The sequence below is a fragment of the Passer domesticus genome, chromosome 4, assembly GCF_036417665.1.
Source record: "Passer domesticus isolate bPasDom1 chromosome 4, bPasDom1.hap1, whole genome shotgun sequence".
Taxonomy (NCBI): Eukaryota; Metazoa; Chordata; class Aves; order Passeriformes; family Passeridae; genus Passer; species Passer domesticus.
In genome coordinates, this window is record NC_087477.1 from 41442436 (window position 1) to 41457345 (window position 14910).

Here is a 14910-nt window from a genome sequence, read left to right on the forward strand (position 1 = left end):
TGTTGAAAGAAATCAAAATAGGAAAGGAAATAATGACTATTTAGAGGTTTTAAAAATACTGAAGGCAAAAAAACTTAGCAGTTACATAAATGCACTTCACCTCTCTATATCTCCATTTTTTATAAGTTACTTTTCAAGGCATGCTCTCTCTGTTAGAGTTGGACTTGCTCTTCTATTTGTTATGCGACATGGATGGATTGCAGGCAGTCCCTTGGTGTACTGTTAGATTTGTATTAATATATTTCCTTTACATTTGTCTGTAAAGAAAAGAGCTGCTTGACTGCAAACACTTAACAAATGAAATTTGGAAGAATTCCTGTTTGTGCCCAGGATTGTTTTTCTTCCTTTTTGTTTTTGGTCAACTGAAAAAAAGAATGCCTTCCACTGAAAAAAGTTCAGGCTGACTGTTGGAGAAATGAAAATGGCATTTCATGTCAAACTTTCTGAATGCTTTTATTTCTATCAAGACCAAGTTTTATTTCTGTGGTTTAAATAGATAAATATTTATTGTATAAATTGTAATGTTAAAGGCATTTGCCTTTGATTTCTACAATGTCTAAACATTTTCTGTCCACAATCTGTAGACATATTGTCATATGTGCCATATATGTCACTCTTTCTAATAATTGGGGTGTATGATTATATTTGAATTGGGCATCACTTATTTTGAAAGGTGATTTTAGCTGGAAGTCAGTAAGTTAGCTTGATCAGAAATAACAGTTTATAGCTGGAATACCATACAGCGAAACAAATGACGTAATGTTCTGTGTAGGGACAGCCAAGGATCCAGTCAGCTGAGAAGTCTGCTGGCAACCAGGCAGCCTTCCTACTTGCTAGCTGGACTTCAGGGCAAAAACTCAGAGGCAAATCCCATTCAAAAGGAAGAAATGAAATTGGAGATGCAGATGAAATATAGTTCTGGAGGTACTGAACAGGTAGATGTAGCAGGTGGATGTTGGCTGGCTCTATCCATCTGGCCACTGTCTAGTTGTAGTAGGGTTAAAAGAGGCACGGCTAAATTAAGAGGAGACTAATCATAGACACGTGAAATGTTAGCAGAATGTATTCTGCTGCTTCTTACATTACATGGTGAACCTGCTAACACAAACATCAAAAGAACTCATACTGAAATGGCTGTGATGTCTTATTGCTAAATATTAATCTAGGTGGTAATAACATAAGAATATGCCCTGCCACTAGGAGAAGAGAAATTACTTAAAAATTTAATGAAATCATGTGTGTACTTAATATTTCCCTGGAAGACTCCAAACAACTCTGTTTTTTTATTGTCAGTACTTTTGCTCATGTGTAAAAGTATTATTCGTTCTGTCTCACTTTAAAACCATCAGAATATTACCAATTTTGGATGCATTGTAGGAGTAGTTAATTATATGGATGGTGATTTTCAATCCTTATGCCAAGGTGGATGCTCTTTGTGAAAGAGACAGAAGGATTGAAGTAGATGCAATTACATTTGATCAGATTTTAAATGCTTGAGATGAATGTTCAGCAATTTGCTTGCTCCTAATCCAGTATGGATTTATTTGTCTAAGTGTTATTAGTCTGCCTAAACATGTGTATGATCAGTTTATTTATGGGTGACTTTCTGTTCTTTTGTCATGGAAGACTGTTTGTTTTGTACTGCCATGAGCTTCTGTTCTTGATTTTATTTCTTGTAGTTCTGGAAACAAAGACTGACAATCCCACTTGTTTTTTTTAAAATGGGGTTTGAATGCTAGTTTTGAGGATACTCCTTCAGTGAATGGGTAATTTGGAAATTTGTCATGCCTGGACTGATGGCTTTAAAAAAGCTTTTGTCCCTGTGAGGGTCTGTACTGTGCCTGCCTCCTCCTACGTCAAAGTTCAGCAGAACTTGGTTATTTGTGGGCTTGAAAGTGTGTGATATCTACCAGTGTGTTTTGTGAAGTGCTCAGGAGTTGATTTAGCAAGGAAAGAACAGTGTCCATATTATTTTGAACTGCATAACTCTGAATAGTATGAAAACATTAAAGTGCGAAATGTTCCTGCACCTTTTGCACTTGAAACAATTACTTACAGAACAAAAACAGGTTGCACTCAAAAGATAGTGCTGAACTTGAAAATGTTCTCGAAAAGATCCCAACAGTTACGGGTTTTGTGTGCCTCTGAATGCATTAATCCCTGTAGTGGTCCTTGGAGAGACAGTATGTGTCCCATATTTAGCCCAAACCATATTTGGTCCATGATCTGTACTATTAGAGAACTTGCAGATCCTGTGAGAAATGGGACTTCCAAAAGAGCAGGTGTCAGCAGTTTCAATGATGTCTTTGGGGCCCCCTGGTTCTTCTGTGGACAGCTGTAAGTTGCAAATACTGTAAATCCCTCTACTTAAAAATTCCTCACTAACTAAAATGACCCCCAGGAATGAAAATGCAGGAATGAGGAACAAGCCATTTACATTGTACATAAACTCATGAAGAGGAAAAGCTGCCATGTTTCTCTGCATTCGCACAGTTTTTTGATTTGGTTTTGCTTTTTCTGTTCCTTTCCCAGTAAGGAAACAGTATTCATGGAATTCCGTTCTACAACTTTCTCTCCTGTAATCCCTCTATTGGTGGAAGTGTTAATGTAAACCTTCAGGGATTAACTCCCACAAGATAAGCCTGTGCTGGTGCTGGTTTGTTTCGTTTCTAGGTTTTTTAGGTTTTAGGTGGTTTTGGTTTTTTTTTGGGGGGGTGTGTTTTGTTGGTTGGTTGGTTGGTTTTGGGTTTATTTTATTTTATTTTCAAAGCAGATTTAATTTGATATCTAGAACTCAAGTAATTACACTGTGCTGAAGTTAGGAAACCTATGGCATACATATCAGGTAGAGCCACAGATTATTTCATAGCATCTGAAGGTGTTTTTTTCTCCTGAGTGTTACTCTGACACAATACTACAATATGGGTTAATCAAAGTGCTTTTAAGTATTACTGAACCCTCTTCAAAGAACTGGTTCTTCTCTTATTACATAATCCTTAGTCTGCTCTGAGTAGTTTTGGGAGTAGCTCAGCTCAGAAAACATAAGAAAGATAAAATTAAGTGTTGCACTATGTAGATTTGATTCTGTTTATCAAATAAGCAGTGATAACTTTTTGTCTTGCATCTAAAACAGCTGGAAATAAATTTTGATTATAAAATACAGACATGTTCTGAGATACTTAGTTCCTACTTAAAGACAAAATAATTTTTCATAAGTTTACAAAAGTAATCCTTTACTTAAAATCTCTCAGTGGAAGTAAGTGCAACCCTTTATTACACAGAAAAGGAAGACATTAAATATTGGAGGATTGCTCTGTGAGAATTGCGCTATATGTTCTGTGTAGGCAGAGAACCCCCTCATCCCTTAGCTTCCTCATTCTAATTAGGTTTAACCATTCCATCCTATAAAACTTGGTAAAAACAAGACTAGATTAGAGCATGCAAAAAAAAAAAGTAGTTCCATTTCCTCTGTTGGCACAGTTTAAAATTTTTGTTTGTCTTATCAGAAGCTGACACAGTCTTGAATACAGTTAATTGTAAAAGCAGGAAGATTTCTTCCCATATTTAACTTTTGGGATGGGTTTTTATCTGTGCTCCTGAATGGTGGCCTGAAGGGACCTCTGATGATGAAGGTGGGCAACTTTTAAATGAGAAGAGCCAGGACAGTGATCAAGGCATCGTTTCCCCAAGCTCTATGACATTGCTTAATACATTAATAATACAGAGTACCTATGCAGAGAAACTAGAAAAAGGAGATATCACTGGAAGTCTCTTTTTTTTTCTTAAGGATGAAGTAAATTTGAAAAGGTAAGAGGAAGGGGGGAAAGAAGTGCTAGGTTATTATTGTATTCACTATAAAAGGTTCTCTGCTTGGGGTGATGCTTAGTCATTCACCATTGTTGGGAGTCTTGTTTGTGTGACATGAAATGGGTGTACCTGCTAAAGGTACTCTGTGGCCCTGAGTGGCATTCCTCATGCAACAGTGGTGTAATTAGGCAGATGTCTGAGGGATTCATTTCACCTGACATCCCTAAATGGCCCAGCTTTGCAAAGTGACAGAGGCAGCCCTATAAATCCATTCATGGCCATTAACTATGCCTAAAGGGATTGGCTTCTATCTTGGCTCCTGTGATGTCTGCTCTGAGTAATTGGAAGGTTTTTCTGGGTCAAATCAAAAGTAAATCTAGCCTAGCCTTATAATTTGGATGGTTGCTGACAGATGCCTACAGAAGAGCACAAGAATGGATCAGAGATGTGGTACTCTTCAGAATGATCTTCTGTATTCAATGATTTGTGCTTCCAGTTCTGCTCCTGTTAGAGGTGGTGTCTTTAATAAATTTATTCACCAGGAATTTGTCACACTCTCCTGGAATGTCTGTAAAATATTAACAACTGTAGCATCCAACTGTAGGACAATGGGTTTCACAGCTCACAGGGTGAAGAATTATTCAGCACATTACTTGTATCTGCAAAAGAGGCTTCTCCTCTGTCACCAATAAAAAGGAAGAGTAAGAAGCCATAGATAGAAATAGTGAAGAAATAATACATTGTGAATAAAATTTAACTCAAATGGACTTTACCTTCCAAAACCCTAATGACTACTGTTTCATCAACCTTCTGAAAGCATTTAAGTTATTTGAAATACATCCTAAGAGCTGCTCACTGCAGAATCTGAGTTAGAGAAGTTCAGTACCTGAAGTAGGGCTGTCTCCACGTACTGTTTGGAACTGGTTTTCCACTAGGATTTCTCAATTGCTTGTAACATCAGTGCTTACATCTCATTACTCTGCATACGCCTCTCATGGGTTTTATCACTTAGGTGGATAATCTGTTTCAGTAACAACATGGTGCACCTTGTCACAGTTATCACAAGGACTATTTCTAAAATCTCAGGCAGTTTTGTATCCACTCGGAATTTGTAAAGGAAAGAGGATGCTAAGATCTGCTCCTATTCCTGACTGCAAGAGTTTCATGCTATATAAGCCACTGTCTTGCACCTCTTTCTTTACAAAGATAGTCCTTATCTAAATTGATGGCTGGCTATGCAAACTTATTTCATAGTGTAGAAAGTATTTAGTGTCACAGATACAGTTACTTAGCAACAGTCTAACTGTGTTTGGCCTTAAGATACTGGCTACCTAAGTTTGCAAGGGAACTTGTGTGCTGTGTAGCAGGTGCCTATCACAGGAGGATTCTGGTTCTTGAAAAAGATCTCCAGGTGCTATCACAATCCAAGTGATAATGTAGTTGATTTAAGACAATATTTTTCTTATCTCTCCTGATGCCAGATTTTTTTTCAAAGTACCTTTTTTTTTAACAGACAGATGCATTCACATGGTTATTATATTATAGTTTCCTCTACTGTCTCCTAATTTGCTTTTCATGTACACAAAAATGTACTGGTTTTCCTGTAACATAAAATGGATGCATTTTCATGTAGAAAAGAATGTCCTGTATATCTCAGTTCAGCTTAAGAGAGTCTTAAAATTGTACATATGAGTCTTAAAATTGTACATATGAGTGGTTGTGCTTTATTCCTCTTTCAATAGCTGTTGCTTCCTAATTTGTGATGCCAGTTGAAAAGACTGACATTCATGCAGGAGTGTATGTACAAAGTCTCCTGAGAATGTCATTTTTGCAGAAATCTCATCTACATCAGAGCTGAGCATTTGCTTATGAGCAGCCTGGCAATGTCCCATAAGGGCCTTTGGGCATCTGGCCTGAGCCTGCAAGAGATGTCTAAGAGGAAACTTAGGAGAGTTGTTTTTGGAGATGAAGGGTAAAGGTAGACAGCTTTGAGTCATGTATAAAACCTTGTACCTCAGGGAGAAGGCTTGAGGAAAACCTGGGCTGAGCCAGAGTGGCCACTTGGTGGGAGTGTCTGGGGATCCTGCCCACACAGGGGTTTGATGGACTTTGCAGGCAGATAATGCATGTTACTGTGGCTGTGGTAAAACTCTGCTGTGGAAGCACTTGCTGGGAACCGATGCATTCCTGCAGGCAAAGCACAAGGTGCAGGGAGCACTTAATCCCTGCTGTAGAAAGGTTTCAGCTATTTCCAATAACAACAGTTCTTTAAATAGGAGTGCTGGCATGCAATCAGCAAATGAGTGTCCTTGCTGAGGACTGGAAGGACATATTTACTGGGTGAAGTTCAGCCATTGGGTGTTTCCAAGTTTTGAACTGCTGGAGCTGACTGCTGGAAAGTCAAATAGTGTCCCTGTGAGTGTGGAGGTGGAGGACACAGCGTCACAGCTGGCACGCTCGAGCTCTGAGCACTTTGAGCTCCCACCGAGAGCTGTAGATGGCTTTTTGCTATGCTTGTTTGGTCTGTTCAGCTCCTGTGCCCACAACCATTGTTAAAACCCACAGAGCTCCTTTTGCCAAGGTTGTCATGACATTGTTTCTCACTACTGCTGGTGCTGCCAGACTACCTGCTGCACATAGCTATGTGTTTACCTACTTGCTGTGAAAGTTCAGCATTGCACTTTTGCCAACATAAAGAGCCTGCCTGGGTAAACTTCTCCCTGCCACTTAATGCTTGAGCTTTTCTCTGAACCCAAGGACGATACACATGTTTAGACTTATTGCTCTGTTTTTGAAAGATATTTTGGTTCAGAAGACGACTTGGCAGATACAGAAGTTAACATCACTGCAGGGCTGTGGACAAGAAAATGAGGTGGGTACTGTTCAACAGCTAAGGTGAATATGGAGGTGCAGCATTTTGTATTTAAACAATATAAATGTTACAGTGGATGTGAACCCAATTTCAGGCTGCTCATGTGCTGGAGAGGGGCTCTTTTTTCTCCCTCCTTCTTAGTCCTTATCCCAATATGTGATTTTGTGCTAAGATAATGGTAATTCCTTCCCTTTCTGCCTCCATTTTTGCTTTTTTTTATTACTTAGATTCTATCTGCTGTTTCTTGCTGTGAGACACCTGAGGTGGTTTGCATTTTTTTACCTCCATGCTTGTGTTTCATCTGTTATATTTGATGGGATGTGGGAGTTTTGAAGGCTGCAAGAAAAACATTCTAAAGGGTTGGCACTCAAGTTAATTTTGTGGAGAAGTTACGTGGCTTGTAATGATTGCTGAGTGCTGCCTTCTTCCTTGCTGATTTGAACTTCATGCTAGTTCACCAAAATCCTACTGAATTAAATGGAAACAACAGAGTAACTTTTTGGTAGTCATCAGAGAATATGTGACTAAACTCCAGCACATGAAGTTTATTAACTCCCCTATAGTAAGAGCTGCAGTGGACATGCAGCTATCCAGTGGGGCAGATCCAGTCTCAGGAGGGAGTGGAGGGGATGGTCTCTACAATTTTCACCACACAGCTCAGTACCAAAAGCACTGAGCATTTTCTGCTTGCATTTATTTTTTTTTCCCCCTGTTGCTCAGCAACTCTGAAGAAAATGCCTAGGGCATTTTTCAGCATATCTTATATCTAACAGTACGTAGAAAAGACCAGGGGCCTCTTTCCAAATAGATTCCTGATCAGCCTCCTTCTTTTTGCTCTATTGCCTGCTTTCCTGCTCCTGGAAGTGTTAACAGTGATTAGTTTGGAGTCCTCATGGAGCACTTTTATTTCAAGTAAGATTTCACAGCAGATGTTTATGCAAGCAGCAGTGTTTTGATGTGCAGTTTTAATTATTTGTCAGTTCAGCTTAGTTTTATTTGAGCCTGTGTACCTATAAAGGCTGCACAGAGACCTGTCAGTGTTCACAAAATAGGTAGACCTAGAGAGTCAAAAATGTGCAACTGTAGGGGTGATAGTAACAGTACTGGTAGTCAGGGTTTTTTTCAGAAGAGATGCTCTTACTGCTTTGGATGGCAAGTATACCATTTAAAATTCTTTTATTTATGACTGTACAACATCTAGTCCCTGAAATAATTACTTTGACATACCTTACTACAGATTTTCTAGGAGCTCACCTGAGAACATGACATTTTATTAAACATGGAAAGGGCCCTAAATTACAATTCTGATGCTGTAATTTAACCTGGTGCTTTTATCCTCTTCTTTCCCTTGGTGTGTCCTTTCCATTAATTTCCTATCCCTTCTCTTTGAAATCTCATTTTTGAGAATTTGGGGTATTTGGTTGAGGATTCATGGATGCCCATTCATGCATTGTCTTCTCATGTGGAGTAAATTTAGTGTGTTCCAGCTGTTTTGGAATTTATTGTGGAAGGCCCTGACTGAAAAAGAGGTCCTGAAAATCTCAGTCAGACAAATAACCTCTCAAGTTGGTGATAACTGTGTGATCACACAAGCTCTAACCTGCCAGACTTGTTCCTTGGTGTGCAGGGCAGTCACCAGTAGGTCCCCTCTCCATCAGGGGAGGAGACAGGACAGCTGGGAGATGGGGTCTCTGGGGATAGAAGCAGGACTATTCACCTCCAAAGGGGGTAGAGAGGGATTACTGCAGAGGCACAAGTTGTGGGGATGAGGAGAGAGAAGAAAGGTGGATATTAGATGTCAGCCATAACCTTCCCTCTACAAACTGGAGTATAAAGCATGTTGATGTCTTAAGAGGTCCACCCATGTTCCAGGGTCTCACCCTTTTTCAAGCTTTGATTACAGGCTGGGGAAAGGAGGAAAAAAAAAGAATAAATCATTAAACATGTAACACTATTAAGGCTTTAATTTGTAGCAGTGGCTTCTATTCCTGTTATTCCTGTGTCTTCAGCAGCTGAAAACTATTTAAAAAAATTTAATTTATGACATCTGCATCTGACAGTGATACTGAAGGTCAGCCCATTGCTGTGCAGAAGGAATGCCAGGATACAGAGCTTGTTTCTGATGGCTGCAGTGCCGCCTCAATGGCAGATACCCAGTAGGGGGAAGGAACGAATACCATGGAGGGGAGAAAAGCAGTTTGTGTCTGGTGCTGCCTGACTTGCAACTTCAGTGCTGGAGAGAGGCAGGAAATGCAGTCCTGCCAGAAAGGCTCAGGCTGGCTGAGCAGGGAGGCCAGGCTGTCCCTGCCGTGCTGCAGTTGTGCTGCAAAAGCCACAACCTTGGCAAGCTAAACCAGGCATAAGCAGAAGGTAGAAGGGAATAGAAGAAGGTGGCAAAGTCATAGGAGGATGGGTGCTGGGCTGCTGGGAAAGTTTCCAGCAGCACAGCATTACATCCCAGGCAAACCTTTCAAGTTGTTTGCCTCCCAGGCTATGACAAATCCCTTGTGTTGGATCACAAGCTTTGGGAAAAAGCATTTGCTCTGCTGGATCATAAGATGAGGGAGTGACCATGGCTCACGGCTGTGGTTGGTGGGGAGAAACCAGGACCTAGCAGAGCTCCTTTTGGGGCAGACATGCCCTCTGGCTACAAACCCACAGAGGGAGAAAGCTGTTGCAGTTCTCAGAGGGCGTGAGCTACTGCCTGGACTACTGGAGGATGTGGAGTGAGGGCTGGAAGTTGCACTGGCTCTCTGGAAGCTGCTGGGTCTGCATGGGTTCACAACTGCAGCAGTGGAAGGTAAAGGCCACTGGCTCATAAGGAAGGCTTAGACCCCTTGATTCCTGGTTGTGTGCATGGCTCCACAATGACAAAGCTTGGCTGTTTCACCCCACTTGATCTACTGGCACCAGGGTCAAATTAGGGATGTGTGGAGCTGTGTGATGGCTGTAACAGCCCATCCCATCCTGTATTTGTGTTCCTAAACTAATCCTCCTTTCCAGCATGTTGGCTTTGGGTAATTGATTTCTGGTCTCTCACACCTCTTACTTTTCTGTCAGCCTTAATTGCCAGGACTATATTAGCTGGTCATTTAGTTTGAACTAACCCAATATTTTTTTTCTGCTGACATTAAAATTTCTTCTGTACCGCAGGGTGAGCTAGACTACTCTCCTTTAGTCACTTTATAGTATAGGCTGCAGTGCAGACCATTAGTCTTAACTTGGAGTGTTTGGATGACTTATTTAAATTATCAATATCTACCTATGAGCTAAGTTAACTCTGAGGTTTTTTGATAGCTTACTAATTATGACCTCCTTAAGAATATGAATTCAGGTTGTGTTTGGAACAGGGAAAACAAAAAGTTATTCAGAACCCAAGACATTTACAGGGGATTTACAACAGAAGCTAGATCATTCTTCCATGGCACTACAAAGATGGCATATACTATGTATTCTCTTCTTCAGAACTTTCTTCAGTAGTCAGCAATGACACAGATAAGTCAACAGCAACAAGGAAATGCAGCAATTTTCTGAGGAAAAGTAGCCTATTCTTTTTAAAATAAAACCAGAAAAACAACAAACAAAACAAAGCATATAATGAACACCCCCACCCCCATCTCCCAGCACAAAAGACATACACATACAATAAACCTATTTGAATGAGTCTGGTTGTAACTGCTGTGGGGGTAAAGTGCAAGATTCACTCAATTTCCTCCTCGCTAAGGAGAAGAAACCCACATATCAACACGTAACAAGAAAAATCTCAGGGAAATGCTATGCCTGTTGTCTCAATTTCCTTGCCACACTAGCACGTTTTTGTTCTGTTGAAGAAGCAGGATAATTTGTGGAGTATCAGCTCATTGTCAGCAGGCAACTTCTCAGAGTTAATTGTAAGAGAACAGCAATTTGAAGGAATCTCTCCATTGGAGGTGTATTTCCCTATCAGAGTGGCTGCAGCTGTGGCTCCAGCAGTCTCCTTTGGCCATGAGGTATGTTATGGATCATTTCTGAGGGGTATGTAGACCTTACTACTGACCATAAATGGGAATAATAATTTGAGTGATACTGGTAATTCTGTTTTAGGGTATGTAAATACAGTGTTAGAAATGAACAAGCAACTAAATGATGTCTGCATGCTTCTGTCTGACAGTCTTCCACTTCAGTTCTGGGGATGCCACTCCTGAATTTTATCACTTGACTTTTTTTAGAAATGTCTTGTTCCACTGGCAGAAATAAAAAGGCCTTGGATCTTCTTGCTGTGGGAGTGAAATCTTTTGATCTTTGCAATAGGGATTCCCCAGACATTTTAAAAATAAAACCTAAAAAACTCTCCGAATCAAAGATAAAAAAGTTTTGCGACTCCAAAAACATGCCTGAAATCTCTGGCCTTCTTTTAAATTGTGAATCCTGCTGTATAGACGCCTGCTGCTCTTGAATGGTGGAGCTGAAATGAAACATACCTTGTGCTCTCTCTTTGATTGAGTTCAGCACATGTTAAGGGAGCTAGAGGGGCAGTATTTTGGCACAGGCACCCCAAACCCTAATACATGCACACACGCTGCCTGATGTTTCATTTCAGGTTATAAACTGGATTACAACATGCCTTCACCCTGTGGGCATATTGTCCAGGGAAACCAGGCTGGATCTGCCCGATGCATAAAATGATCTGGCTAATGATCACCAAGTTGAAAGTAAAGGCTGTGTGCAGAATTTTATTTTCAACAGGAATTTAGATTACATTTCAGTCACACTAAATGATTATTAATACTGCTTAACTCATCAATTCAAGAATGGAATAAATAGTGTTATCTGGAAACCGTGCTTAAAGAGCTTGGGACAACATTTTAAACTTCTAAAATAGCTATATCTGTCCTAATTAAGTCAGGGTGGCAAAGAGAGTATTGAAGCCCCACGTGTTTTCTTATTGATGCAAATAGTGCTTTGTGTTCTTTTATTTGTGGGAAGCTTTGTTAGCCTCAGTTAGCTGAAATACTTGCATATGATTTGGTTTTTTCAAAAGAAAAGATACACTGTATTTAGAGATGCAAATACTACCTTGTCTGCAAAACCCACCAGCTGTTATGCTGGAAGACAAAGCTAATTCTATGTTGCTTTACTTCAGTGGTGTCTGTGTATTCACAAGCAGCTTTTTAACAACCTTCTCTGCATAGCTGAAAATGGCAGGCACCAAATTTTTATATTTCTTTGGTAACAGCCTAGTAAAATCAGAGCTGATCTGTGAATTAAAAAAAACCAAACATGTAAGCAAGTAAATAGATTCATTATGATAATATACCTCTGCATTAATGTTTATAGAAAAGTTGAATAGTCTGTTAGCCTTGATTCTCAAATTCCTTGAATATGAGTTTACTACCTGCTGTCTCGAATATTTGACTTGAGACTGAGTCAGGTCAAATCTATGGCTCTGTAGCAGAAGAAACTGCTGCTGGTTTGTGTGTCAGTAGCACAGTTTTCCAGAGAGGCTCTTTGCTTCTGCTTTAAGCATCTGGAGAGAGACAAAGAGCGTTTGTGGGATCTTTTGTTGCTTCTTAAAGTTGGAGTAGGGAAGAATTACGTTCCAAGAAATACCCAGAATCCTGGAAAAATCCGAGTGGAATCATTAAGTGTTAAACTTTATCTTCTTTATAAACGAAAGTGCTTTCACATTATCTCTTGCAGCTGTTCTGGCGATGTTATGTAATATTTACTCTCTCCTTCGGAGTTAAATCCTTTTTCCGATTTGTGAGTAGTATTTGCATATGTATTTCTTAGCTGCATTGACATGCCAGATGCACAGTGGTAGCTGTCTCCGCCTGCTAATCCTGTAATAACATTCGGGTGACCAAATTCAATGGCCGTGCGCGGAGCCTCGGAACAGCTGATTGCTGAGTAGGGAGGAAAAAAAAAGAACCCAGCGAATCTGGTTGCAGCTCTCTGCTGCATCCCCATCCCACAATCCCTTGCACCATTTGCTGCAGTCTTTCTACACAGGCTGAGTGAGAAAAAGATGTGCTAAATAAAGATTGATTGGTTTGAATCCTGAAGGGGTCTCCCACTTGTAAATGACCCAGGGAGAAAAAAAAAAATTCATGACGACTTCACTGGGCCTCCTCTTATTCTTCCATTTTTCTTCCCACCTGTCCTCTTCATGGAATGGAGCGTCATTCCTTAGAGCATAGAATCTCTCGTGCATCTAATAATGATTGTGCTGTGATAGGGATTCCTTAGCAGTTTTATGCGTGAGGCTTGAAATATTAGCAGATGATGTTTTGTTCGTTTGGATTACTGCGGAACTGCAGCTCCGTCCCTGCAAGGATTTTATCCTCAGCACTGCACTGATTAAGCTATTTTTCTACAAAGATGGGTAGGTCTGAAATGCTCAAGTTTGCTCAGTATTGTTCCTGGTGGCTGCTGCTGGGTTGCTCCTGTTTTGGCCCCTGATTGTTATTTCATTTCTGCATGCTGTAAGAATGAAGAGGGTTGCTGTGTTTTAAACAAGGCACTAAGCTGATTGCAAGAGTGGGAGAGAAAGGAATGCAAATTTAGCTTATCAAGCCTTTTACACAAGTGGACTGTGTGGTGGTTCTGATTATTAATTTGCTCAGTGTGTTCTGTATTGGCTAATCTGGGGGCTGCTGCTAGAAATGGCTTGAATCTGTTCTTTATTCCTACAGACTGTAGACAGGTGATCTATCTGTTTTAAGGACTTTAAAGCCTCTCCCAGTCCTTGAAGCAACATTATTGAGGTTCCCCACCCTTTCTTATGGCTCTGGAGGCCTAACTGTTCCTTTGGAAACGTTGCCATTGGAAACCTATTCATTCATAGTACATGAATAGACCCTCTAGGTTGTGAATACCATTGATAAGAAGAAGATGAATAAGCTGCAAGCAATTTGTTCTCCTCAGGCTGTACTTTCAGGCTAGTTGCAGCTCTGGCTGGGTGGATTTTAGAGACAGCAGTGTATCGTAACACAGAATTCTGCTCTTTTAGGAATAAAATCCTGTGAAGTGAAGTGAAGTGACTTGATTCCCCAATGTCTTTTCTCTGCTGGGAAACTAATAGAGAATTTTCAGGAGTTCCAGAGCTCATTTGAGGATACCTATAGAAAGGCTGCATTTTTCTACTATGTCTCTGTCTCTATTTACCTTACCAGAAACAACTCTTCTGGAACTGTTATTTGCTATACCGAACGTGATTTTTTTTCTTTTCCTCCTTTTCCAGTGCTATAGGAAGTTCCTTTCATATGGGTGGGGCCGCACCCTGGCTTTCCCGAAGGCATGCATGCATAGTGGGGCAAAGCTTTCCACTAGCTTAGAGAGCCATTGTTTTCTCCTTTCTCTGCGGTCTAGTATATTTTAAATGAAAATCATATCTCCAAGCAGAAGGAAAAAGAGTAATGCTGTTTCTGGGGTGGCTGGGAAGATATCGATCCTTGAGCCTCAGAAGGGCGACAAAGGGAGTACATTTCAGAACCCTTTACTGCACTTGGCTTAGCGAACCTGAATTTGGTTTTGAGTGTGTGTATGTGTGTGTGTGACAGATAAATGGGGGCTTATGTCTTGTTTGGTACAATGTTTCCTAATCCTTTAGCTTTGCATGTTTAAATTACGAAGTGTGACTACATGGAGAAGTGATAGTGTTGTTTTCGAAGCTCATGCTTTAGCTGCTCTATTTTGATTGTAAGACATAATAAACCTCTGAAAAGCACTCTGACAGTTTTTGAGCTCAGAAGATGCTGCTAAAAAACCCCCACATTTTTCTTGTAAAAGTAGTATTACTTTGCAAAATCTCCCACTGCTAATACATTTAAAACTTATGTTACTGCAATCATAGCAGTAAATCAGAAAAACTGTCTGGTGAAATTCAAAAACATTGTTTAAAATCTCCAGATTTTTTTCAAATAGTCTTTGATTGTACAGTTGCTTTCTTTGATTAAATGAGCAAAATCATCCTTCTCATAGCTACATCACGTTCATCAAAATTACATCAAAGGTGGAGTTGCCTTAGAGGGGCTGCAGAATCCTGCAAATCCCATACTCAAAATACTTTTTTAAAGGGACCATTTGTGTAAGAAGTTGTACCAGGTAGTGGCCAAAGCTTGAAATGTACAGATGAAATTCTATTTCCAGGTGCATGTTTTAAATCTGATTTATGTGAATACAGGGGATAAATGACAGTCATGGCCTGCTGCATTTCAGACAAAATATAGAATATTGAAAGCACTTATTTC

At 40.1% G+C, this 14910-nt stretch overlaps 1 protein-coding gene across 22 annotated transcripts in view; it reads left to right on the top strand.

Moving 5' to 3' along the window:
* The window catches only part of TRIM2 (tripartite motif containing 2), a 118634-nt gene that overhangs the window by 62317 nt on the left and 41407 nt on the right, over positions 1-14910 (top strand). For 4 of the 22 annotated variants that reach the window (XM_064417404.1, XM_064417408.1, XM_064417401.1 and 1 more), the window contains exon 1: positions 12654-13043. The exons of the other annotated variants lie outside the window; for them this stretch is intronic. The gene's annotated coding sequence lies outside the window, so the exon portion shown is untranslated. Of the gene's footprint in view, positions 1-12653; positions 13044-14910 lie in introns of those variants that run through there. 22 annotated transcript variants of the gene reach the window in all.